Genomic DNA, 25,823 nt, shown 5'->3' with positions numbered 1-25,823 from the left:
GGAAACTAGGGCGGCAAGAGTGGAACAAAACACTAGGCGAGAGGCCGAGCCTTCCACCCTTTACCAAGTGTATAGATGCTTTAAGATAACATGGCAATATAATGATATCCCAACAGGTAAATAAATGTTCCAACAAGGAACGGCCTCCAATCTTCACCTGCAACTAGCAACGCTATAAGAGGGGCTGAGCAAAGCGGTAACATAGCCAAACAACGGTTTGCTAGGACATGGTGGGTTAGAGGTTTGACATGGCAATTTGGGAGGCTTGAAAGCAAGTGGTAGGCATCGTAGCATTGGCATAGCAAAAGAGCGAGCAATCTAGCATAGCAAAGATAGTAGTGATTTCGAGGGTATGATCATCTTGCCTGCAAAGTTGTCAGAGTTGACTGGATCCTCGAAAGCTAACTCAATGGGCTCCTCGTTAGCGAACGCGTCTCCTAGCTCTACCCAAACAAGACAGACAAGCAAACGGAACACAATCAACCACGTGCAAAGCTCAAACAATATGATGCAATGATGGTATGCTATGCGGGATGCGATGCGGGATGCATTTGCAAGATTTGACAAGGGATGCATGAACCTGGCCTCAACATGGAAATCCAAGTGTGCCACTGGAAAGATGAGATGAAATCGCTTGAAAACGATATACAGAACGTCGGAATCGGAGTTACGGTTTGGAAATGGCAAGCAATTCAAATATGACACCGGTCTGCGATTTACAGCAAGTAGCCGTCTAAATGCAACGAGATGGACAAGCTACAGCACCCAAACATGGCATAAAAATACATGGCAGGGCTGCATTCAAGATGTTTAACAAAAGTCTAGCACTGAGCTACGGCCAATTCATCCATTAACAGGTTCAAACAAGCATGGCAAAAATGCATATGGCAAACAGATTTCAGACTTGGTGAAATTAACACTTGTCTGGAATTTCAGATCAGGTAGCACTCTTCGGAGCAACAAAACTACATGCTACAGGAGCTGAACATGGCAAGGTAAAGCATGGCATGGAGCTACGCAAGGAGCTTAAAAAAAGTCCCTTAGTGACCTTGAGCCAAAAGGGATCAGAAAATACAATTGCAAGCATGTGAACATGGCAAAAACATAATCAGTTCTCAGACTTAGTGAAAACTGGAGCATGCTGAAAACAGATATCAAGTAGGCATGTTTACGAGGTCGATGCACTCACTACGGAGCAAGTCATGACAAGCTAAGCATACACCCATCAAGAATACACAAAATGCAAGCTAGACATGGCAAGAACAATAGCATAGCATGCACGGATCAACTACAACATCATCGGCAAAATCGCTAACAAGTAGACAATCTGCCCAGATTCACGAAGTAGCAAAAGTAGAGCTCGATTGACTCACATTAGGTTGCTCCATAATTGCAAAGAAATACATGGATTGATAGAGGACTACAAGATTAACAAAACATCCTTACTGATTATCCTCAAAATAGGCACGGATCACTAGGAAACAACATGAACATAAGGCCATATGAGATAAACAGGTCAAGGACTTAGTGGAAATGCTAAGTCCCTGAAATCAGCATTACCAAGTGCCTCACCTTGCAAGCTTGTGCTAGTCACCACACACATCACAAAAATACATGGGTTGCACCTCTGGAAAGATGGCAAAACCCTTAACAAAACATATGTATAACTCATGGGCATATCATGCACACAATAAACATGGCAAAAATGACAAATATCTAAATGGAGTAGCAGATCTGACAATTATCCCAAGTAGCCCTCTTCTAACAGCATTTCGGGCATCAAGATGAACTCAAATGAAAATGATGCAATGGAATGAAATGGTGTGCTCTCTGAGTCGAACATTTTGATATGCTATATGCCCAAAACGGATCTACAGATGCGGAGTTACGGCATGAACAAGAATGCAAAATAATATGCAGACTTGGGAAAAAACGGGGTCAACCCTAGGGTTTACTGTAGCAACTGAATCCAGATCTGGGCGCACGCAAAATGAAGTTCGCCGGACGGAGCTCGGAGTCGCCGGAGTTCGGCATGGAGGAGGCGGTGTGGCGCTCCCGGGCCGGATCTCGCCGGATCCGGCCGGCGGGGAGCCGGAGTGGCGGCGGGGGAGGCGCGGCAGAGGAGGCGCGGGCCGGCCGGCAAGGAGCGCGGCGGCCGCCGGCGAGCAGTGCGGTGCGGCGCGGTGGATCGGCCGCCGGAGTTGGAGAAGGAGGCGGCGGGCGGGGCGCTGCGGCTCGGGGGAGGTGCGGGGCGCGCGTGGGCCGGGTGGGCCCGTCCCGGGCCTCACGGGCTGGCGGCGGCGACAAAGTGGGGCTGAGGCGCGGGGCCAATGGAGGCGTGCCACGCGGCGGCGGGGGGTGGAAACGGATACGTCCGGCGCCGGCGGACGTTGTCCGGCGCGCGGAGGAAGAAGGAGGCTAGGGTTTCGGGGAAGAGATCCGAAATTTCGGGGAAGGGATCTTTATATAGGCAAAGAGGGAGCTAGGAAAGTCCAAATGAGGTGCGGTTTTCGGCCACGCAATCGTGATCGAACGCTCTAGATGATGGAGAGGGTTTAGGTGGGGTTTGGGCCAAATTGGAGGGGTGTTGGGCTGCAACACACACGAGGCCTTTTCGGTCCCTCGGTTAACCGTTGGAGTATCAAACGAAGTCCAAATGATACGAAACTTGACAGGCGGTCTACCGGTAGTAAGCCAAGGCCGCTTGGCAAGTCTCTGTCCAATCCAGAAATGTTTAATCCCCACACACAAAAGAAAGGTAGAAATGACCACCGGAGGAGAACGGAACGCCGGAATGCAAAACGGACGACGGGGAAAAAGCTCGAATGCATGAGATGAACACGTATGCAAATGCAATGCACATGGTGTCATGATATGAGACGCATGACAACGATAAAAAACACACGGACAAAGACCCGAACCGGAGAAAATAAAATAACTTAAAGCCAGAAACGGCAAGAGTTGGAGTACAAATTGGGAAAGTCATAGCCGGGGTGTTACAACACCCCACCACTACGAAAGGATCTCGTCCCGAGATCTAGGACTGAAAGAACGCCGGGGACTCAGAACGAAGGTGATCCTCGCTTCCCAGGTAGCTTCACGGTCGGAATGGTGTGTCCACTTGACTTTGAGGAATTTGATTGACTTGTTGCGAGTCTTGCGTTCAGTCTCTTCAAGAATAGCAACTGGGTGCTCACGATAGGAGAGATCTTGTTGGAGCTCAATGTCCTCGAAGTTGACGGTGCGGTCAGGAGTCTTGAAGCACTTTCGAAGATGAGAGACATGGAACACATCATGAACATTTGCAAACTTTGAAGGAAGCTCGAGTTGATAGGTGAGATCGCCTCTCTTGCTGACAATCTTGAAAGGTCCCACGTATCTAGGGGCAAGCTTCCCTTTGATACCGAAGCGACGAGTACCTTTCATAGGAGAGACGCGGAGGTAAACATGATCTCCGATCTCGAAAGCCAAATCACGGTGCTTACTGTCATAGTAGCTCTTCTGACGGGATTGGGCTGCTTTGAGGTTATCTCGAATGACTTTGCACATTTCCTCTGCCTCTGTGATTTAGTCATTACCCAAAAGTTGAGTTCACCGGTTTCGGACCAGTTGAGAGGGGTACGACACTTCCTGCCATACAGAATTTCAAATGGGGCCTTGCTCGAACTTGCTTGAAAATTTTTGTTGTAGGAGAATTCAGCATAAGGAAGACAATCCTCCCACTTCATGCCGAAGGAGATCACACAAGCCCTGAGCATATCTTCAAGAATCTAGTTGACACGCTCGACTTGACCGCTAGTTTGAGGATGGAAAGCTGTGCTGAAGCGGATGTTGGTGCCCATGGCCTTCTGAAAAGAATCGCAAAACTTGGAGGTAAAGATGCTGCCATGGTCTGAAGAGATCACTTGTGGAATACCGTGCAGAGAGACAATTCGAGAGGTATAGAGTTCCGCCAATTGAGCTGCAGTGATTGACTCTTTGATAGGCAGAAAGTGAGCCACTTTGGTGAGTTTGTCGATGACAACGAATATAGCATCATTGCCACGCTTGGGCTTTGGAAACCCAGTCACGAAGTCCATTTCAATGTGGTCAAACTTCCATTATGGAATGGCAAGAGGTTGGAGGAGACCAGCTGGCCTTTGGTGTTCTGCCTTCACTCTTCTGCAGACATCACATTCATTCACGAATTGAGCAATCTCGCGCTTCATTCGAGTCCACCAATAAGCCTGCTTGTGGTCCTGATACATCTTCGTGCTCCCAGGGTGGATGGAGAGGAGAGAATTGTGAGCCTCGTTCATGATCACTTTACGAAGTTCACCTTTGGGAACAACAATACGATCCTCGAAGAAGAGAGTATCCTTGTCATCAAGGCGGTAGCACTTGTACTTGGGTTGACTCTTGGCAATCCCAATCTTCACCTTTTTCACCATAGCATCAAGAAGTTGGGCTTGGCGAATCTGGTCTTCCAAGGTAGGAGAGACTTGAAGGATGGCGAGGAAACCTTGAGGAACAACTTGCAGATTAAGTTTGCGGAAAGCTTCACAAAGCTCGGGTTGATAAGGCTTGAGAATCAGGCTGTTGCAATAAGCCTTCCTGCTCAATGCGTCAGCAATCACATTGGCCTTGCCTGGAGTATACTCGATACTCGGATTATACTCTTGAATCATTTCGACCCATCGAGTCTGCCTGAGGTTGAGATTAGGATGAGTGAAGATGTACTTGAGACTCTTGTGGTCAGTGAAGATGTCCACTTTTCTTCCCAATAAGAGATGTCTCCAAGTCAAAAGAGCATGCACAACTGCCGCCAACTCGAGGTCATGAGTGGGGTAGTTCTTCTCGTTGGGCTTCAACTGGCGAGAGGTATAAGCCACAACTTTCTTCTCTTGCATCAACACTGCGCCAAGACCTTGGAGAGAGGCATCACAAAAGACCTCGTACGGCTTGGATTCATCAGGCGGAGTCAGAACTGGAGCAGTGATCAATTTCTCTTTCAAAGTGTTGGAAAGCAATGTCACACTCCGGAGACCAAACGTACTTGACGTGCTTCTAGAGAAAATTTGAGAGAGGCTTCGCGATCTTAGAAAAGTTTTCAACGAACCTTCGACAGTAGCTTGCGAGACCGAGGAAGCTACGAAGTTGCTTCACGTTCTGAGGAGGTTCCCAATTCACAATTGCAGACACCTTCTCAGGATTCACGACAATGCCCTTGGCAGAGATGATATGACCAAGATAAAGAACCTCATCGAGCCAAAATTCGCACTTGGAGAACTTGGCGTAGAACTTGTGTTCTCTGAGCTTATCGAGTACCAAACGCAAGTGCTTGGCATGATCTTCCTTGTTCTTCGAGAAAACCAGAATGTCATCGAGATAGACCAAAATGAAGTCATTGGTGTAGGCGTTGAAGATGAAGTTCATCATGCGAGAGAACGTCGGAGGAGCGTTGACAAGGCCAAAATACATGACAGTGTATTCATATGAACCATAGCTTGTCTTGAAAGCCGTCTTGGGAATATCTTGCTCACGGATTCGAATCTGATGATAACCCATACGGAGATCAAGCTTGGAGAATACTTGGGCACCTTTGAGTTGTTCGAACAGCTCGTTGATGTTGGGAAGTGGGTATTTGTTCTTGATGGTCTTCTTGTTCAATGGACGGTAATCAACACAAAGTCGGTCCATTCCATCCTTCTTCACAAAAAGAACACCACAACCCCACGGAGAAGAACTAGGCCGGATGAGACCCATTCTTTCTTGAATATCAAGTTGCTTCTTCAGCTCCTTCAAACTCTTCAGGTCCGAGCTTGTAAGGACGCTTGCACACAGGTTCCGTTCCAGGCTCAAGATCAATAACGAATTCAACTGGCCAGTGCAGAGGCATTCCTGGAAGCTCTTCTGGAAAGACGTCTTGATATTCCCAAATGACTGGAATCTGCGAGATAGCATCCAGTTCACCCTTCTCATTGAGAGAAAACAGACGGATGGTATTATCCCGAGCGGCAAAGACAATTACATCCTCAGACGAATGAGTCAATTGAATCTGTCTGGCTGCACAATCAAGCTGAGCCTTGTGCTTAGAAAGCCAATCCATCCCAAGAATAAGATCAATATCCGAGTTACCAAGAACCATTGGAGAAGCCAGAAACTTGAAATCACCCATCAAGATAGAAATATCCGGAACCATCATACTAGAACTCAGACGCTTAGCCGGAGAGACGACTTGCATAGCTCTAGGTAAAGCCTTAGTACTAAAATTGTTCTCCGATGCAAATGGGAATGACATGAAGGAATGCGATGCACCAGAGTCAAAAATTACTTTTGCAGGAATATCGTTAACTGGAAGGTTACCCATAATCACATCTGACGAGTCCTCTGCCTGAGCTGCATTCATCAAGTTGACCTTGGCATGCTTGGGGTTATGCTTGACCACAACTGTACTTGCCGATCTGACAGTAGGAGGAGGAGGAAGACGCCTCTGGTTGAGACACTTGTTGGCATAGTGACCCTTCTGTTGGCACTTGTTGCACGTGACCTCTGAAAGCAGACGGTGATACGGAGCACTCAATCTTGGAGCTTGAGACGAAGTCTTGTTCTGAAAGCCAGGGTTGGGTGGGTGGGAAGAACCACTGCCACCTTTGCTCTTTTGCTGATACGGCTGACGGAACGGAGGAGGAGGAAGCCAATACTTCTGCTGCTTGGCCACTTGAGTAGAGGAAGAAAGAGTAACATCTCTGACTCGCTTCTTGGAAGCATCACACCTCAGCTGAGCGGCCTCTTGCTTCAATGCCATGTTGTAGAACTCATCGTATCTCAAGGGCTCAAAGAGGACAAGAGCGAGCTGAATTTCTTCTCTGAGACCACCCCTGAACTGGTATATCATGCTCTTCTCATCGGTTACATCCTGCTTGGCAAAGCGGGCGAGCTTCTGGAACAACTTGTTGTAGTCATAGACAGACAAAGAGCCTTGCTTCAGGTTGCAGAATTCCTCACGCTTGCTTTCAACCACGCTCTGAGGGATATGGTGAGCTCTGAAATCTTGACGGAATTCATCCCAGGTAATAACACGTCCACCTCTGGAGTCCTTGTACTGCTGGAACCATTCTGCAGCTTGATCTTTGAGTTGTAAGGAAGTGAACTTGACGAAGTCCTCAGGCCTGACATTACTGCACTCGAAATGCTTGCACAGATCCACAAGCCAATCATCAGCATCGGTTGCCTCAACACAATTGCTGAAAGTCTTTGGCCCGTTAGCAAGGAACTGGTTGAGTGTAGCAAAGTGATTCTGATTGTTGCCTTGGTTCCCTTGGTTGCCTTGATTACGCTCTTGAAGAATTTGCATGATCAACTGTGTGTTTGCATTGGTTGCGGCCATCACAGCTTGCCATGCCTCCGGAGGAGGTGGAGGTGGTGGCGGATCAGGATTCGGAGTCGTGCGCGTTGGAGGAGCCATCCTGAAGAGGTTGACCACCATTAGCACATTGATAGACAAATATTGAAGCTGAATCCAACGGAATGAAAATTGCAACATATAGTCTTCACATCCGAACAAAATGAACGAATGCATTCCTCTTGAAATGGTCACATATCCATAAATTGAGAAGCCACGAGAATTAAGGTAGAGAAATAAATCAACAAGGTGTGGATCAAGAACGAATACTCGATAAGAAATCCCAATCTCAAACCAAATATCCGTGGAAGAAGAACTAGAGCTACTAGAATTCCCACCTATGAAACTCCCGAACCTTTCCGGTTATGCAATCAGGTGTTGGGGATACAGGGGAAGCATAATATCTCACCCAAATCTAGCAAATCCTACATCCAGCTGTATCCATCCTTCAACACATAACCGAGAAAAACTTCGGAAACCATCTACCTCAACCTTCGAAAAGCATCCGTTATACAAGTTATGGCGATACTCCCGAACTCCCGCCCCAGTACTGGGTGGCGTCGAGGTTATGTCACCAACGAACTGCATAAAAGAGATTTTCGATGTCGGCGTACTAAACTCAGGTATTCCAGAACTGCAACGATAAAATTATGACGACAACACCTCAGAGCTCAACTCCCCAGAACACTTCCACAAAACCCCTGACAGGAGGCACCAAGACAATGTTCTCGTCATAAAACCATCGGAACGATTCCAAGATACCCACGTGATCATAAAAAAAATTTAGTGAAATTTGAGAAGAGAAGAGTCAAAACTCTACGTCAGGATGCCTTACCAGAGCGATGAGGAGACTGGGAAGTAAAAAGAATTCCTAAACTCTCCGATATATAATTCCTAAATGACTCAAAACATTTTTCTAGACACAACTCGGCCGCTAAAAATGATCAAGCAATGGGGCTCCTAAGGTCGGGGAAGGCTCTGATACCAACTTGTAACACCCTCGATGCGACTATATCTCCCACGTGTCGAGGCATGACTTAGAGGCATAATCACATTGAAGGCATATGTCGCAAGTTAGGCAATCTTCACAACATCTCATGTAATATATAGATAATAAAAGGGGAGATAACATAGTTGGCTTACACTCGCCACATCAAGCAAGTACATAAATAACATTACATCATTCAAACACTCATGGCCTGACTATGGCGCCAAAATAAAAGATAACCCAACATGCGACACGGTCCCGATCACCCCCAACTGGGCACCACTACTGATCATCAGGAAAGGAAACATAGTATCATTGAGAGTCCTCGTCGAACTCCCACTTGAGCTCAAGCGCGTCACCTGGAGCGGAATTCTGGTGTAATAGTAATCTGTGAGCCACAGGGACTCAGCAATCTCACACCCTCGCGATCAAGACTATTTAAGCTGAATAGGTATGGCAAGGTAAATATGTGGAGCTGCAGCAAGCGACTAGCAAATATGGTGGCTATCATGTTCGCAAAAGAGAGTGAGAAGAGGAGGCAAAGCACGAGCGAGAAACTAGAGGACAACCTGCGCAGACATTACTCCAACACCGTGTCCACTTCCCGGACTCCGCCGAGAAAAGGCCATCACGGTAACACACTCAGTTGATTCATTTTAGTTAAGTTAAGGTTCAAGTTATCTACAACCGGACATTAACAAATTCCCATCTGCCCATAACTGCGGGCACGGCTTTCGAAAGTTCAAATCCCTGCAGGGGAGTCCCAACTTAGCCCATGACAAGCTCTCACGGTCAACGAAGGAATAGACCTCCTCCCAAGACGTTCCGATCAGACTCGGTATCTCGGTTCTTCAAGACACTTCGACAGGTTAAAACAAGACCAGCAACACCGCCCGAATGTGCCGACAAATCCCGATAGGAGCTGCACATATCTCGTTCTCAGGGCACACTCAGATGAGACTAGCTACGAGTAAAACCAACCCTCAAGTTGCCCCGAGGTGGCCCCGCAGGCAGCTCAGTCGGACCAACACTCAGAGGAGCACTGGCCCGGGGGGGATTAAAATAAGATGACCCTCGGGCTCCGGAAACCCAAGGGAAAAAGGGCTAGGTGGCAAATGGTAAAACCAAGGTTGGGCATTGCTGGAAAAGCTTTAATCAAGGCGAACTATCAAGGGGTTCCCATTATAACCCAACCGTGTAAGGAACGCAAAATCCGGGAACATAACACCGATATGACGGAAACTAGGGCGGCAAGAGTGGAACAAAACACTAGGCGAGAGGCCGAGCCTTCCACCCTTTACCAAGTGTATAGATGCATAAAGATAACATGGCAATATAATGATATCCCAACAGGTAAATAAATGTTCCAACAAGGAACGACCTCCAATCTTCACCTGCAACTAGCAACGCTATAAGAGGGGCTGAGCAAAGCGGTAACATAGCCAAACAACGGTTTGCTAGGACATGGTGGGTTAGAGGTTTGACATTGCAATTTGGGAGGCTTGAAAGCAAGTGGTAGGCATCGTAGCATTGGCATAGCAAAAGAGAAAGCAATCTAGCATAGCAAAGATAGTAGTGATTTCGAGGGTATGATCATCTTGCCTGCAAAGTTGTCAGAGTTGACTGGATCCTCGAAAGCAAACTCAACGGGCTCCTCATTAGCGAACTCGTCTCCCGGCTCTACCCAAACAAGACAAACAAGCAAACGGAACACAATCAACCACGTGCAAAGCTCAAACAATATGATGCAATGATGGTATGCTATGCGGGATGCGATGCGGGATGCATTTGCAAGATTTGACAAGGGATGCATGAACCTGGCCTCAACTTGGAAATCCAAGTGTGCCACTGGAAAGATGAGATGAAATCGCTTGAAAACGATATACAGAACGTCGGAATCGGAGTTACGGTTTGGAAATGGCAAGCCGATTCAAATATGACCACGTTCTGCGATTTACAGCAAGTAGTCATCTAAATGCAATGAGATGAACATGCTACAGCATTCAAACATGACAACAAAATACATGGCAGGGATGCATTCATGATGCTTAACAAAAGCCTAGCACTGATCTACGGCCAATGCATCCATTAACAGGTTCAAACAAGCATGGCAAAAATGCATATGGTAAACAGATTTCAGACTTAGTGAAATTAACACTTGTCTGGAATTTCAGATCAGGTAGCACACTTCGGAGCAACAAAACTATATGCTACAGGACCCGAACATGGCAAAGTAAAGCATGGCATGGATCTACTCAAAGAGCTTAACAGAATTCCCTTAGTGACCTTGAGCCAAAAGGGATCAGAAAATACAATTGCAAGCATGTGAACATGGCAAAAACATAATCAGTTCTCAGACTTAGTGAAAACTGGAGCATGCTGAAACAGATATCAAGTAGGCATGTTTACGAGCTCGATGCACTCACTACGGGGCAAGTCATGACAAGCTAAGCATACACCCATAAAGAATACACAAAATGCAATCTAGACATGGCAAGAACAATAGCATAGCATGCACGGATCAACTACAACATCCTCGGCAAAATCGCTAACAAGTACACAATCTGCCCAGATTCACGAAGTAGCGAAAGTAGAGCTCGATTGACTCAAGCTAGGGTGCTCCATAATTTCAAACAAAGACATGGATGGATAGAGAACTACAAGATTAACAAAACATCCTTACTGATCATCCTCAAAAGAGGCACGTATCACTAGGAAACAACACGAACATATGGCCATATGAGATAAACAGATCAAGGACTTAGTGGAAATGCTAAGTCCCTGAAATCAGCATTACCAAGTGCCTCACATTGCAAGCTTGTGCTAGTCACCACACACATCACAAAAATACATGGGTTGCACCTCTGGAAAGATGGCAAAACCCTTAACAAAACATATATACAGCTCATGGGCATATCATGCAGACAATAATTATGGAAAAATGACAAATAGCTAAATGGAGCAGCAGATCTGACAATGATATCAAGTAGCCCTATTCTAACAGCATTTCGGGGATCAAGATGACCTCAAATGAAAATCATGTAATGAGATGAAATGATGTGCTCTCTGAGACGAACATTTTGATATGCTATATGCGTGAAACGGAGCTACGGATGCAAAGTTACGACACGATGATCAAGGGCATATGAACTAGGGTTTTAGGACAAAAAGTCAACCGCGAGTTTAGATCTCAGATCTGGCACGCTTCCCGAGCTCGCCGGAACAGTGCACCGGAGCATCAAGCTCGCCGGAGGGACTTGGCGCGCGGTGGAGGAGGCCGGACGGCGAGCGCACGGCGAGGCGGCGGCGGGCTCGGTCGCCGGACTTGGAGCGACGCCGGTGGAGAAGTTCGCCGGCGCGGGCGACGCGGCGGCAACGAGGCAGGCCGGCGCGGGCGGCCGGGCACGGGGAAGAAGCCGGCGGCGGGCGCGGCGCCTCTGGCCCAGGCGGGAGCGACGGAGGGCTAGCTTCGGGCCAGGACGGGCCGACGACGGGAGGAGGCCGGCGTGCCACATGGCGCTGCGTGATTGGCGGCGGCGGATCGGGCGGACGTGTCCGGCCCGATTCGGACACGTCCGGCAGCGAGGGGATCTTTTTTTTTAGGGTTTAGAGAGAGGGGATCCGAGATTTGGAATGGGGGAGGTATATATAGGCATAGAGGGAGCTAGGAGTGTCCAAATGGGGTGCGGTTTCGGCCACGCGATCATGATCGAACGCTCTAGATGATGGAGAGAGAGTTTTGGTGGGTTTTGGGCCAACTTGGAGGGGTGTTGGCTGCAAACACACACGAGGCCTTTCGGTCCCTCGGGAACCATTGGAGTATCAAACGAGTCCAAATGATATGAAACTTGATAGGCGGTCTACCGTAGTAAACCAAGGCCGCTTGGCAAGTCTCAGTCCAATTCCGGGAAATTATTTAGTCCCCAACACACGAAAGAAAGGTAGAAATGACCACCGAAGGAGACGAAAGCGCGCCGGGAATGCAACGGACAACGGGGACAAAGCTCCGAATGCCATTGAGATGAACACGTTATGCAAATGCAATGGCACACATGACATGGATAATGAGATGCATGACAACGACCAAAAACACACGGAGATAGTAACCCGAACCCAAGAAAATAAAATAACTTTAGGCCGGAAACGGCAAGAGTTTAATTACATATTGGGTAAATCATATCCGGGGTGTTACACCCGCGACTTGAGTGCTCGCTGCACCGGCGCCGTGCACCCCGCGCACTACGACACTAGTGTCCTCATAGCCCTAGGAGCGAGAAGCGCGTTGTGCCAAGATGCACGAGGAGCAGCGACAGAGAAGAAGTAGCAAACCGGAGGTAGAAGGAGGCTTCCAGTGGGCCCTGGACCCACGTGTCAGCAGGTGAAACTACTGTTCATTGGGGTGCGTCCAGTATTTTTCGGGAGTCTGATCTCGAGTGACCCTAGCAGTGGATATATCCAGGTTTGCCATATCCCTCCCCGGGTGTACCAATTATCGGTGCCCCCATCTCGTTTGAATTTGACCAAAGGGTTAAAATTAACCCCGAGGTTTTTCCCCGGAATGGTTATCGTTTCAGCTGTGCTGTAACCCTAGAAATCTCGAGGACGAGATTCTTTTCAAGGGGGGAAGAGTTGTAACAAGCCCCAAAATTGGGTTATCAATTTTTGTGCTGTTATTCCTTCCTGGCACTCATGTTTGCTGGATGACTCTGAGAATTCTTGTCATTTTCAACATTTCCAAAAAACCTTGCTCATGTATTTGTCAGTGGGCAAGCCCACATCTGCATCATATCAACCCTCTCAAACCCTAATTTCAAATTTTTGGGATTTGGATATCTCCTTTGTGCTTACAAGGGAGCCATCATTTTTCTTGATATGTTGATCCTCCCAATTGTTCCCAGAGATCCTCCCATCTTTCTGAAACTTGGATATGCAAAACTATTGCTAAGTCCCATGCAATATTTTTGAATTGTGATATATTCCTTTTCTTGCCTTTCTGAGGAATAAAATCTGAAGCCATAGGTAGCCATCTCCTAAATTCATGAGAATTGGTCGAGTTGATATTTATGCCTAACCCAAACTCTGGCAAGTATATTGGCCATAATTAAATAAGGAAAATTTCCTTTTTCCTATTTAATGCTAATATTGCATTTCGGCCATTTTCTAAAGGAACTACCATTTTTCTAGCAGGGAAATTTCGCACATAAATTGTGGAGCTTGTCCTTGCTATATAATCACTAGTTCCATCCTTATCTCATGTTCCTCAGATCAAAAATTGGGCACATGATCCAATGCAAGTTTCTGCCTTCTCTAGAATTTTGCAAAGGAAGTTCTTTATTCCTAACTCCAATTGAGCTGAAATTTTTCAGGGTAATTAACATGGATAAATAACCCATGTACGCCAAATATGAGCTCAATCCATTCATCGTAGCTCCCTGTGAAATTTTTCAAAGTTTCGGACCAGAACACAACTTTGTGAAGGATGTACCTTCATAGAGTTTCCAAATGGGATGAAACTTGTCCATCCTCTCACGTATCTCAAATCATTAGCCTCCACCTAAATTCAGTTCATTTCATTGAACTATGTGAGCACAGGAGCAATTCTTGGTTTTTGTCCAATTTTTCAGCTTGTGAAGCAAGTGTACTTTATCTTGCTCCATTATATATGAAACTTGTTCCACACCTTCTCCTATCCATATTATCCCTCTCCACAAGATTTTGGCTCATTTCCATTAGCCATTTGCCTTGAGGAATTTTCTCAAGTTTCTGGACAGATGAGATGTTTGTGAAACAAGTACCATGTTGGCAAGTCCATTTGGTATGAAAGTTTTACAGCATCATGGTATTTCCAAATCATCATGCTTGGCCAAGTTTTAGCTCAATACATCACTCCTAGTGAGTGCTTCTTCCTGATTAAGTTTCTGGGTCAGATTTGGTAGTTGTACAGCAACTATGGTAAATACTTGACCAAATGACCTCAAAATTACCAGGACCGTAGTCCTTTCCACCCTAAGCCTCTCAGACATAAATTTTACCTTTTACCCTCTCTGGTTTACTCTCTAGAGTGTGGCCAAGTTTGCAGCAGTGAACTTGTGGAGCTCGGTTTACTCTACTCCCTGTGTCTTTGCTCGTTTCTTTACCATGGTAACACTATCTCTTCAAAGTACTACGCGGTAGGCATGACATTACATCAATAAAAACTCCAGAGCATGCTTTGTCCATGGTGACCACGGGCAATGCCAGCCAAAACGATGGTCTAGCCACTGTTCGAGTCGGCATCGCTGCCCCGACCGGCTTTGGTCTCGCCATCGATGCCCAACAGCTCCCCCTCGACGTCTTCTTCCCCCTGGACCTCTGGCCCCCTTCGTTTTCTTCTCCGGCGAGCCGTGCCATTGACCAAACAGTGAGCGCCCCTATGCACCGTCGCTTTCCTCCCAGCTGTCTGCTTCCTCCTTTCGTTCCCGAGCTCCTCTAGTCTCCGTGAGCCTCTGCTGCTCATCTTGATCCTCTTCGTCGCCTTCCCGCCGCTTCCCGTGAGCCTTGGCTGCGTTTGCCGACACTGCACCGTCGCCGATACGTGCCACCTCCTCCCTCTCCTTCCCGAGCTCTCCTCGCGGCTATAAATAGCGCCCCCGAGCTCTCTCGCAGTCCACCATCCCTCCCCGAGCCTCCCCTCGAGCGCGGAGCCCCTCTCTTATCTCCATCGCCGCCGTGGCCGCCGCCTCTGTCCATCTCGAATCCGGCGACCTCGTGCTTTCCCCTTCAGCTCCTCTACCACCAGAGCATTCCACAAGGTTCGGCGAGCCGCCTCGTAGCCTCGGTCTCCCCTCTCCCTCACCGGAGCACCCTATGCACCGGTGGCCGAAGCTCCTCTCCGTCGCGGGCCCTGCAGCCCCTTCTTTGTTTCTCCTCGGCGGCAGCAGCTACCACCACTAGATGCGCCTCTTCCTCCTGAGAAGATTGGTAGGTTTCCCATCTCCGATGGTGGCCGGATGCGCTGGCGGTCGCCGTCGGGGCGAGCCTACTCCCTCGGCCAGGCGAGCACCGCGCGGGAGGAAGAAGAAGACCGACCAGGCGGGCCCCACCTCCACGCGGGCCCAGCAAGTGAGCGACTCGGGGGTTGACCCGGCTCGCTGACCTGGTATAAGTGGAGGCACCCCGCCTTTGATACGTTTTTGTCTCACGAAAGTGTACTTCGCCGTGCCTCATAGAGAAATACGTTTTCGTTTTCTGAAAACATACTTTCTGTCGCCTTCGGTCAGTAATACGCTTTCCTTTCTCTGAAAACATATTTCCTTTAGTGTGGTTTGTGTTTTAACCAACAAGGGCTTGTCTGTGAATATTTATTTTACAGATTAGTCCCTGTCCTCTAAACGGCCGTATCTTTGCAATCGTAACTCGGAATGAGGTGATTCCAACGCTCAATTTTTCTGTTCGTCGAGCCTTTTTGATGGGACCATTTTCTTGATGTTTGCACATTCTAAAAATGACCATTTTGCACTTGCCCATAAACAACCCCTCCGAGAGAGAATTGTTTTCGGCAATCTTTCCGTGATCGTTTCCCACCTCTTCCCGGAGTATTTGCTGACCCCCAGGCAAGCCAACCTCTTATCATGAGCCCGGAACTTGCATGTTGACCATGCTTGCACCTCGTGTGTGTGTGTGTAGTTACTAGTGCCCTTATCGTTTTCATCTGCGTTTATTCTGTTATGATCACCATGCATGTTTATGTTTTCATGATATCCTTTGCCCTGCTAATTAGAATGTTAGTATCAATATTGCTTGGAGTTTTAGGACTTATATTTGGATGATTATACGGATGACATGTTGCCTTTGGATTCTTAGTGGCTAATGTGATTATGTTCATGATGGTATTATGCTTTGGAGTATTACTTTGGATATCATGTTGCCTTTGGATTCTTAGTGGCTATTATGATAGTTATCATGATTGTAAGGCACCGTTGATATGCTAGTACTTGGGATGGTCATGTTCTTTATGCTATAGTTGTTCACCTGAAAAGTTTAGTATTTTATTAAAGCATTTGTATGATGCATGTTCATTGTTGCATTAATGTTCATGATGATGGAGAAGGAAATAAATTGACCTAATAACAGCAATCTCCTCCGTCATCAATGGGATCGAGTCATAGTGCCACCAAATCGAACTTTTTCAGTGCAGCCACATTTTGCCTTTATGGGAAAGCCTTAATGAGATCTATTGCTGTGCCTCTCGCCGGTGCCTCCATGGAGGGAAGGTTATGGGCGCGCGCTACCCTGATCAGGTAGACGGACATAACCTTGTGTGCCCGTTGTTAAGATTTTTGGTACCGGTCCCCGTGAGGGATGTTTTGGCCACGACGATGGTCGTTGTGTCTTTGGTAGACACGGGGCCACCCAGGACTAGCCCAGTGGGGAGTGAGTCGGAGTGGTCGGGAGAGTGTCATGGCAGTAGGTCGGTTTCGTCGGAATGTCGTTGGTCCACCCGAATGCGATAACGAGGCCATGGGTTCCGTGGTGTGGGTACAACGTGCTACCTCTGCAGAGTGTTTATAATGTCTATCAATAGCAACACAGTTCGTAGTAGGTCACACTATCAGGTCTTTGTCGAAATGGAGGATAAACTTGTAATAATTAAGTAAATTAATGAGATAACCAGAATGTGGTGACTTGGACTATGAGATAGTCGTGAGAAGTCACAGCAATGTTTTGATATGATCACGAGACGAGGTCTCGGTGAGTGTTGGAGACCAAGTGTTGGTCGTGGTTGGGATCACCGGAAAGATCACCGTTTGGTTGCGAGGCAACCGGTTGGTAAGAGAGTCCAAGGGACTCGGTGCACAAGTTTGGTTGCATTGCATGAGTAATATGTTGATATTTGCATTTAAAGAACTTTGTCAGAACAAAAGATGGATGCATATAGTTAACATGCTATGTCTGCATTGAATATGATCGGTAGTTTATTTTTCAGCAAAGTTCATGTTGCCATGTCATGCTGGGATTGATTATGCCATGATTGATGATATGCTATGATTTTCTATTGCCATGTTTGGAGCATGTTTGATACGCCATGATAGTATTGTGTGAGTAGATTCTTTGATGTTGTTCAAGCTTAATTATCTTTAACATGCCATGTTCAGTAATTGATATGAGATAGGTTGTTGCATGCGCTTGGTTCTTGCTTTGTCTTCTGCTTGTTTGGATGTTATATAATTGGTTGTCTTGCAAGTACATTCAATGTACTGACCTGGCGTGTCATGCCAGTTTTTAGGTCATACCCGAAGTGTTCGCTTGACCCGTCGTGCTAGGCCGTAACCTTGCTAGTCCTGTGAGTTGTGGAGCCCAGCCAGAGTTGTTATGCTGCCAAACCAAGACTTCCTACGCCATTTAAATAAGTTTCCGCTGCCATTTAAATAGCCTTAGGGCTATTCCAGATAATTGTATTCATCAATGATGTACTCTTCTATACATGTATTTGATGAATATTCTTGTACCTGGAATGCTGTATTATGGACCTGTCATGCGTCAGGTGTTATCCTAGGCTGACGTGCAAAGGCCCCCTACTCCATGCGGATCGGGGTGCCACAGGACATGGTATTAGAGCAGCCAGGCTGGCATAGGTTACCCAAGTATTAGATCACCGCTACCATTAAACCATAATTACCCTAAGGGATTTGACTCATCCCTGGCATCCGGCATGGCCACTGTTAATCCACAGGTGGCGCAGTCGGGACCGACACGTCCTCACCCCACTGTCCCCGCCTAGTTATCCATGGAGCAAGTAGCAGCCACATCCTTTCTGGTTGGCCGCACCGCTTGCCCTTCGCTATTAAGGGAAAGGGGCCACACCATGCGGGCATGTCCCTCATAGCTGCCTATAAAAGCCCCCTTTCCTCTAGCCGTATCGCTCACTCCTCATTCAGCCATGTCCCTGCAGAGAAGCCTAGCTAGTAACACTCCAGCCATGTCTAGCACCCACAAAACTACTAAGTTCCACAGCCGCACAAGCGTCGTCAACCATGTTGGCTTTCCACCCCTTCTTGCTGAGATGCTCACCCAAGCCTTTGGCTATAATGCTAGCCCTGACTACCTGGTGTTCCAGTCAACACCCATTCCTCACCTTCATCTCTATGATGCAAGGGTGCACATCAGCCCCGGTCCCGCAGTAGATGGTCAGCCGTTGATTTTTCAGGGTAGAACCATGCCTACCACTGATTTGGCCATTTAGGCCGCTACTGTGGAGGCGATCCTATACCTCCGAACCAAGTTTCCGCAAGTGGCAGATCGGTGGGAGTTCTGCTTCTTCCCCATTGCGACAGCATCAGGAATTCAGCCTTCTCCCTCTATCCAAGGGGATCACCCCGCAATCTCTCGCCTGGTGCAATATATCACTGCCCAGGGGATGATGATTTCAAGGATGCTTGCCGAATTCAGAACCTTGGACAACGATGCGATGCGAGTTGTCAAGGAAGCTTACCATGAGGCTCGTAAATTCGCATCTCAAGTGGTTCACCCAACGCTATCCGAGCCAGTGCTACCCTCTCAGCCGGTGTTGTGGCCTCGGCCAAACATCATCACCCTCGACAAGACTCTTTTTCGGATCCACCAACAACATATGCTTGGATCAATTTCAGCCACACCCCCAGTAGCCGAACCCCAACCCATAGTGATCTCGGATGATGAAGATGGAGAGTGGCTCAGTGTTCATCCTCACGGAGAACCCCATCAAAGCAAGCCCTCAGCTTGATCCCAGCCGCGCAAGCAGTTGTTTCTGCAAGTAGGCCAGTCTATCAAGTTTGTCCCCGATATGAGGATAGAACCATGTATCCCTGAGTGAGTAGTTTCGTTTAGTGCATAGAGCGCTCGTGCTTTGTTGTATGCTTGCACTGTTGTAACTCGTGTGATGTGTTTTATGTATGCTTTCTTGCTTTTAAATTTTGTGTTTGTTTGTCTCTCTGTCAAGCAAAGATGTGTGACAGGGTTGGCAATGTGTGCTAACAAGATTTTTAATCAGTAAAGCACATACACTAAAAACAACATTGGCTCGTCCCGAGTCTTTAATAAAATGTGCACTGGTGTAATTATATATATACGTACTAGCATTGAAGCACCTCGGAATGATTTGTCTGCTGTGTTTTTCATTGCATGATTATTGCCTCTATCTGTTTGTTAGTTTAGATTACTGCATACTACATCCATACCCGGTTCACCCATGAGTACCTTCGGGCAGTACTCGGGGAAATGCAAAGTCACATGTCCCTTTCTATCTGTGCATACGCCGTGTGCCGGATTTTCAAAATCCAGAACCTCGCAGAGGCATTTCCGCCTGGGAATTCCTCGTCTCTAATTCTTTATCCCGATTTCATTTCTGGGGGAACACTACCAACTTTATTTCCCTCGATCCAGTACATCTACCCCGATACAAATCTCAACTCTGATTCTACCTTAACACCCTCTTTTGTGGAGCAATCAACGAAATTTTTCCTCGTATCCTGGTGTGATGCCGAGCTGGCGCAGCCACCTCGTCTGCACCTGGACCCCATCCCCACCATCTTCTGTGCCTTGCGTGGCGCAGGCGAGTCACCACCCTGCTCCACCGTCACACGCGATTACTCCGTCGGTGCAAAGCGACGGAGGATCAAGCGTGGCAGACGACCACGCAGTGCACCATCTTCTCCCGCATCTCGAGCACCCGCACCCAGCCGTGCGTTTTCCCGAGCCTGATCATTCCTGATGAGTATCAGCAAGAGGATCGACGTGCCGGTGAGCATTCCCAGCAGCGCCGCGAGGAACAACCGCAGCGCCGCCAAGAACATTTCTTCGCTGAAGGAGCTCGGCTCGATCTCGTCCAAACCAAAGAGGTAGTAGAGCGGCATTGTGTTAGTGTGTTGGAGGAGAGCCGCGACGCCGTCTTTTATAGCCCAACACCGGTGTACGGTGAGCGAGGTCCAAGAGAACCTCTCATCGCTCGATCACCGACGTCCAGGAGGCAAATCCGCGAGAAGTGCCGACAAGGTGCTGGCCCGCGACGTGAGTGCTCGCTGCACGGCGCCGTGCACGCCACGCACTACGGCACTAGGGTCCTCATCGCCCTAGGAGCTAGATGCACGTTGCACCACGCCGCACGCGGAGTAGGGACAAAGAAGAAGCAGCAAGCTGGAGGTAGAAGAAGGAAGCTGCCAGTGGGCCCTGGACCCACGTGTCAGTAGGGGAAACCATTGTTCATTGGGTGCATCTAGTATTTTTTTCGGGAGTCTGATCTCGAGTGCCCCTAGCGGTGGATATATCCAGGTTTGCCATCTCCATTCCCGGGTGTACCAATTATCGGTGCCCCTATCTCGTTTGAATTTGACCAAAGGGTTAAAATTAACCCCGAGGTTTTCTCCCGGAATGGTTATTATTTCATTTGTGCTATAACCCTAGAAATCTCGAGGACGAGATTATTTTTAAGGGGCGAAGAGTTGTAACAGCCCCAAAATTGGGTTATCAATTTTTGTGTTGTTATTCCTTCCTGGCACTCATGTTTCAAAAAATTTCTCCTGAGTTTGTTGGATGACTCTGACAATTCTTGTCATTTTCAACCTTCCCAAAAAACCTTGCTCATGTATTTGTCAGTGGGGAAGCCCTCATCTACATCATCTCAACCCTCTCAAACCCTAATTTCAAATTTTTGGGATTTGGATATCTCCTTTCTGCTTACAAGGGAGCCATCATTTTTCTTGATATGTTGATCCTCCCAATTGTTCCCAGAGATCCTCCCATCTTTCTGAAACTTGGATATGCAAAAATATTGCTAAGTCCCATGCAATATTTTTGAATTGTGATTTATTCCTTTTCTTGCCTTTCTGAGGAATAATATCCAAAGGCATAGCTAGCCATCTCCTAAATTCATGAGAATTGGTGGAGTTGATATTTATGCCTAACCCAATCTCTGGCAAGTATATTGGCCATAATTAAATAAGGAAAATTGCATTTTCCTATTTAATGCCAATATTGCATTTGTGCCATTTTCTAAAGGAACTACCATTTTTCTAGCAGGGAAAATTCCCTCATAAATTGTGGAGCTTGTCCTTGCTATATAATCACTAGTTCCATCCTTATCTCATGTTTCTCAGATCAAAAATTGGGCACATGATCCAATGCAAGTTTCTGCCTTCTCTGAAATTTTGCAAAGGAAGTGCTTTATTCCTAACTCCAATTGAGCTGAAATTTGGTAGGATGATTAACATGGATAAATAACCCACGGATCCAATTATGAGCTCAATCCATTCTTCCTAGCTACCTGTGCAATTTTTCAAAGTTTCTGACCAGAACACAACTTTGTGAAGGAAGTACCTTCATAGAGTTCCCAAATGGGATGAAACTTTTCCATCCTCTCAAATATCTCAAATCATTAGCCTCCACCTAAATTCAGTTCATTTCATTGAACTATGTGAGCACAGGAGCAATTCTTGGTTTCTGTCCAATTTTTTAGCTTGTGAGGCAAGTGTACTTTATCTTGCTCCATTATGGCTGAATTTTTTAACAGACCTTCTCCTATCCATATTATCCCTCTCCACAAGATTTTGGCTCATTTCAATTAGCGATTTGCCTTGGGGAATTTCTCAAGTTTCTGGATAGAGGAGATGTTTGTGAAACAAGTACCATGTTGGCAAGTCCATTTGGTATGAGAGTTTTACAGCATCATGGTATGTCCAAATCATCAGGCTTTTCCAAGTTTTAGCTCAATCCATCACTCTTAGTGAGTGCTTCTTCCTGATTCAGTTTCTGGGTCAGATTTGGTAGTTGTATAGCAACTATGGTAAATACTTGACCAAATGACCTCAAAATTACCAGGACCGTAGTCCTTTCTACCCTAAGCCTCTCAGACATCAATTTTACCTTTTACCCTCTCTGTTTTACTATCTAGAGTGTGGCCAAGTTTGCAACAGTGAACTTGTGGAGCTCGGTTTACTCTACTCCTTGTGTCTTTGCTCGTTTCTTTACCATGGTAACACTATCTCTTCAAAGTACTACGTGGTAGGCATGAGATTACATCAGTAAAAACTCCAGAGCGTGCTTTGTCCATGGTGACCACGGGCAATGCCAGCCAAAACGGTGGACTAGCCACTGTTCGAGTAGGCATCGCTGCCCCGACTAGCTCTAGTCTTGCCATCAATGCCCAACAGCTCCCCCTCGACGTCTTCTTCCCCTGGACCTCTGGTCCCCTTCATTTTCTTATCTGGCGAGCCGTGCCATTGACCAAACAGTGAGCGCCCCTGTGCACCATCGCTTTCCTCCCAGCAGTCCGCTTCCTCCTTTCGTTCCCGAGCGCCTCTTTGTGTCCGTGAGCCTCTGCTGCTCGTCTTGATCCTCTTTGTCGCCTTCCCGCCGCTTCCCATGAGCCTTGGCCGCGTCTACCGACACTGCGCCGTCGCCGATGCACGGAAACATCTCCCGCCGCGTGCCACCTCCTCCCCGTCCTTCCCGAGCTCTCCCCGCAGCTATAAATAGCGCCCCCGAGCTCTCTCGCAGTCCACCATCCCTCCCCGAGCCCAGAGCCCCTCTCTGATCTCCATCGCCGTCGTGGCCGCCACCTCTGTCCATCTCGAATCCGGCGACCTCATGCTGTCCCCCTCAGCTCCTCCACCACCATAACATTCCCCAAGGTCCGTCGAGCCGCCCCGTAGCCTCGGCCTCCCCTCTCCCTCACCGGAGTAGCCTATTCACCGATGGCCGAAGCTCCTCTCCGTCGCGGGCCCTGCAGCCCCTTCTCCGGATCTCCTCGGCGGCAGCGGCTACCACCACTAGATGCGCCTCTTCCTCCTGAGAAGATCGGTAGGTCGCCCATCTCCAATGGTGGACGGATGTGCCGGCGGTCGCCGGCGGGGCGAGCCTACTCCCTCGGCCAGGCGAGCACCCCGCGGGAGGAAGAAGAAGACCGACCGGGCATGCCCCACCTCCATGCGGGCCCAGCAAGTCAGCCATGCGGGGGTTGACCCGGCTTGCTGACCTAGTATAAGTGGAGGCATCCCGACTTTGATACGTTTTCGTCTCACAAAAGCGTACTTCGCCGTGCCTCACAGAGAAATACGTTTTCGTTTTCTGAAAACATACTTTCTGTCGCCTTCGGTCGGTAATATTCTTTGCTTTCTCTGAGAACGTATTTCCTTTAGTGCAATTTCTGTTTTAACCAACAAGGGCTTGTCTATGAATATTTATTTTACAGAGTAGTCCCTGTCCTCTAAAAGGTCGTATCTTTGCAACCGTAACTCCGAATGAGGTGATTCCAATGCTCAATTTCTCTGTTCGTCGAGCCCTTTTTGATGGGACCATTTTCTTGATGTTTGCACATTCTGAAAATGACCATTTTTCCCTTGCCCGTAAACAGCCCCTCCGAGAGAGAACTGTTTCTGGCAAATCTTTCTGTGATCGTTTCTCACCTCTTCCCGGAGTATTTGTCAACCCCCAGGCAAGCCAACCTCTTATCATGAGCCCGAACTTGCGTGTTGACCTTGCTTGCACCTCATGTTTGTGTAGTTCCTAGTGCCCTTATCGTTTTCGTCTGTAGTTATTCTGTTATGATCACCATTCATGTTTATGTTTTCATGATATCCTTTGCCCTGCTAATTAGAATGTTAGTATCAATATGGCTTGGAGTTTTAGGACTTATATTTGGATGATTATGCGGATGACATGTTGCCTTTGGATTCTTAGTGGCTAGTATGATTATGTTCATGTTGGTATTATGCTTTGGAGTATTCCTTTGGATATCATGTTGCCTTTGGATTCTTAGTGGCTATTATGATAGTTATGATGATTGTAATGCACCGTTGATATGCTAGTACTTGGGATGGTCATGTTCTTTATGCTATAGTTGTTCAGCTGAAAAGTTCGGTCTTTTATTAAAGTATTTGTATGATGCATGTTCATTGTTGCATCCATGTTCATGATGATGGAGAAGGAAATAAATTGACCTAATAACAACAACCTCGTCCGTCATCGATGGGATCGAGTCATAGTGCCACCAAATTGAACTTTTTCAGTGCAGCCACATTTTTCCTTTATGGGAAGGCCTTAATGCGATCTATTGTCATGCCTCTCGCCGGTGCCTCCATAGAGGGAAGGTTATGGGCGCGCGTTACCCTGATCAGATAGACGGACATAACCTTGTGTGCCCGTTGTTAAGATTTTTGGTACCGGTCCCCGTGAGGGACGTTTTGGCCATGACGGTGGTCGTTGTGTCTTTGGTAGACACGGGGCCACCAAGGACTAGCCCAGTGGCGAGTGAGTCGGAGTGGCTGGGCGAGTGTCATGGCAGTAGGTTGGTTTCATTAAAATGCCGTTGGTCCACCCGAATGGATAACGAGGCCATGGGTTCCGTGGTGTGGGTACAGTGTGCTACCTCTGCATTGTGTCTATAAAGTCTATTGATAGCAACACAGTTCGTAGTAGGTCAAACTATCAGGTCTTTGTCAAAATGGAGGATAAACTTGAAATAATTAAGTAAATTAATGAGATAACCAGAATGTGGTGACTTGGACTATGAGATAGTCGTGAGAAGTCACAGCAATGTTTTGATATGATCACGAGACGAGGTCTCGGTGAGTGTTGGAGACCAAGTGTTGGTCGTGGTTGGGATCACCAGAAAGATCACCATTTGGTTGCGAGGCAACCCGCTGGTAAGAGAGTCTGAGGGACTCGGTGCACAAGTTTGGTTGCATTGAATGAGTAATATGTTGATATTTGCATTTAAAGAACTATGTCAGAACAGAAGATGGTTGCATATAGTTAACATGCTATGTCTGCATTGAATATGATCGGTAATTTATTTTTCAGCATAGTTCATGATGTCATGTCATGCTGGGATTGATTATGCCATGATTGATGATATGCTATGATTTTCTATTGCCATGTTTGGAGCATGTTTGATACGCCATGATAGTATTATGTTAGTAGATGCGATGATGTTGTTCGAGCTTAATTATCTTTAACATGCCATGTTTAGTAATTGATATGAGATAGGTTGCTGCATGCGCTTGGTTCTTGCTTTGTCTTCTGCTTGTTTGGATGCTATATAATTGGTTGTCTTGCAAGTACATTCAATGTACTGACCTGGCGTGTCATGCCAGTATTGTTGGTCATACCCGAAGTGTTCGCTTGACCCATTGTGCTAGGCGTAACCTTGCCACTCCTGTGAGTTGTGGAGCCTAGCCAGAGTTGTTATGATGCCAAACCAAGACTTCCACCGACATTTAAATAAGTTTCTGCTGCCATTTAAATAGCCTTAGGGCTATGCCAGATAATTGTATTCATCATTGATGTACTCTTCTATACATGTATTTGATGAATATTCTTGTACCTGGAATGCTGTATTATGGACCTGTCGTGCGTCAGGTGTTATCCTGGGCTGCGAAGGCCCCGTGCTCCATGCGGATCGGGGTGCCACACATTTCCTACAGAGAAGCCTACAGATGA

The sequence above is a fragment of the Triticum urartu genome, chromosome 7 (assembly GCF_003073215.2).
Source record: "Triticum urartu cultivar G1812 chromosome 7, Tu2.1, whole genome shotgun sequence".
In the NCBI taxonomy this organism is placed as follows: domain Eukaryota; kingdom Viridiplantae; phylum Streptophyta; class Magnoliopsida; order Poales; family Poaceae; genus Triticum; species Triticum urartu.
The sequence above is the reverse complement of the archived record's forward strand: the minus strand, read 5'-3'. Positions refer to the sequence as shown.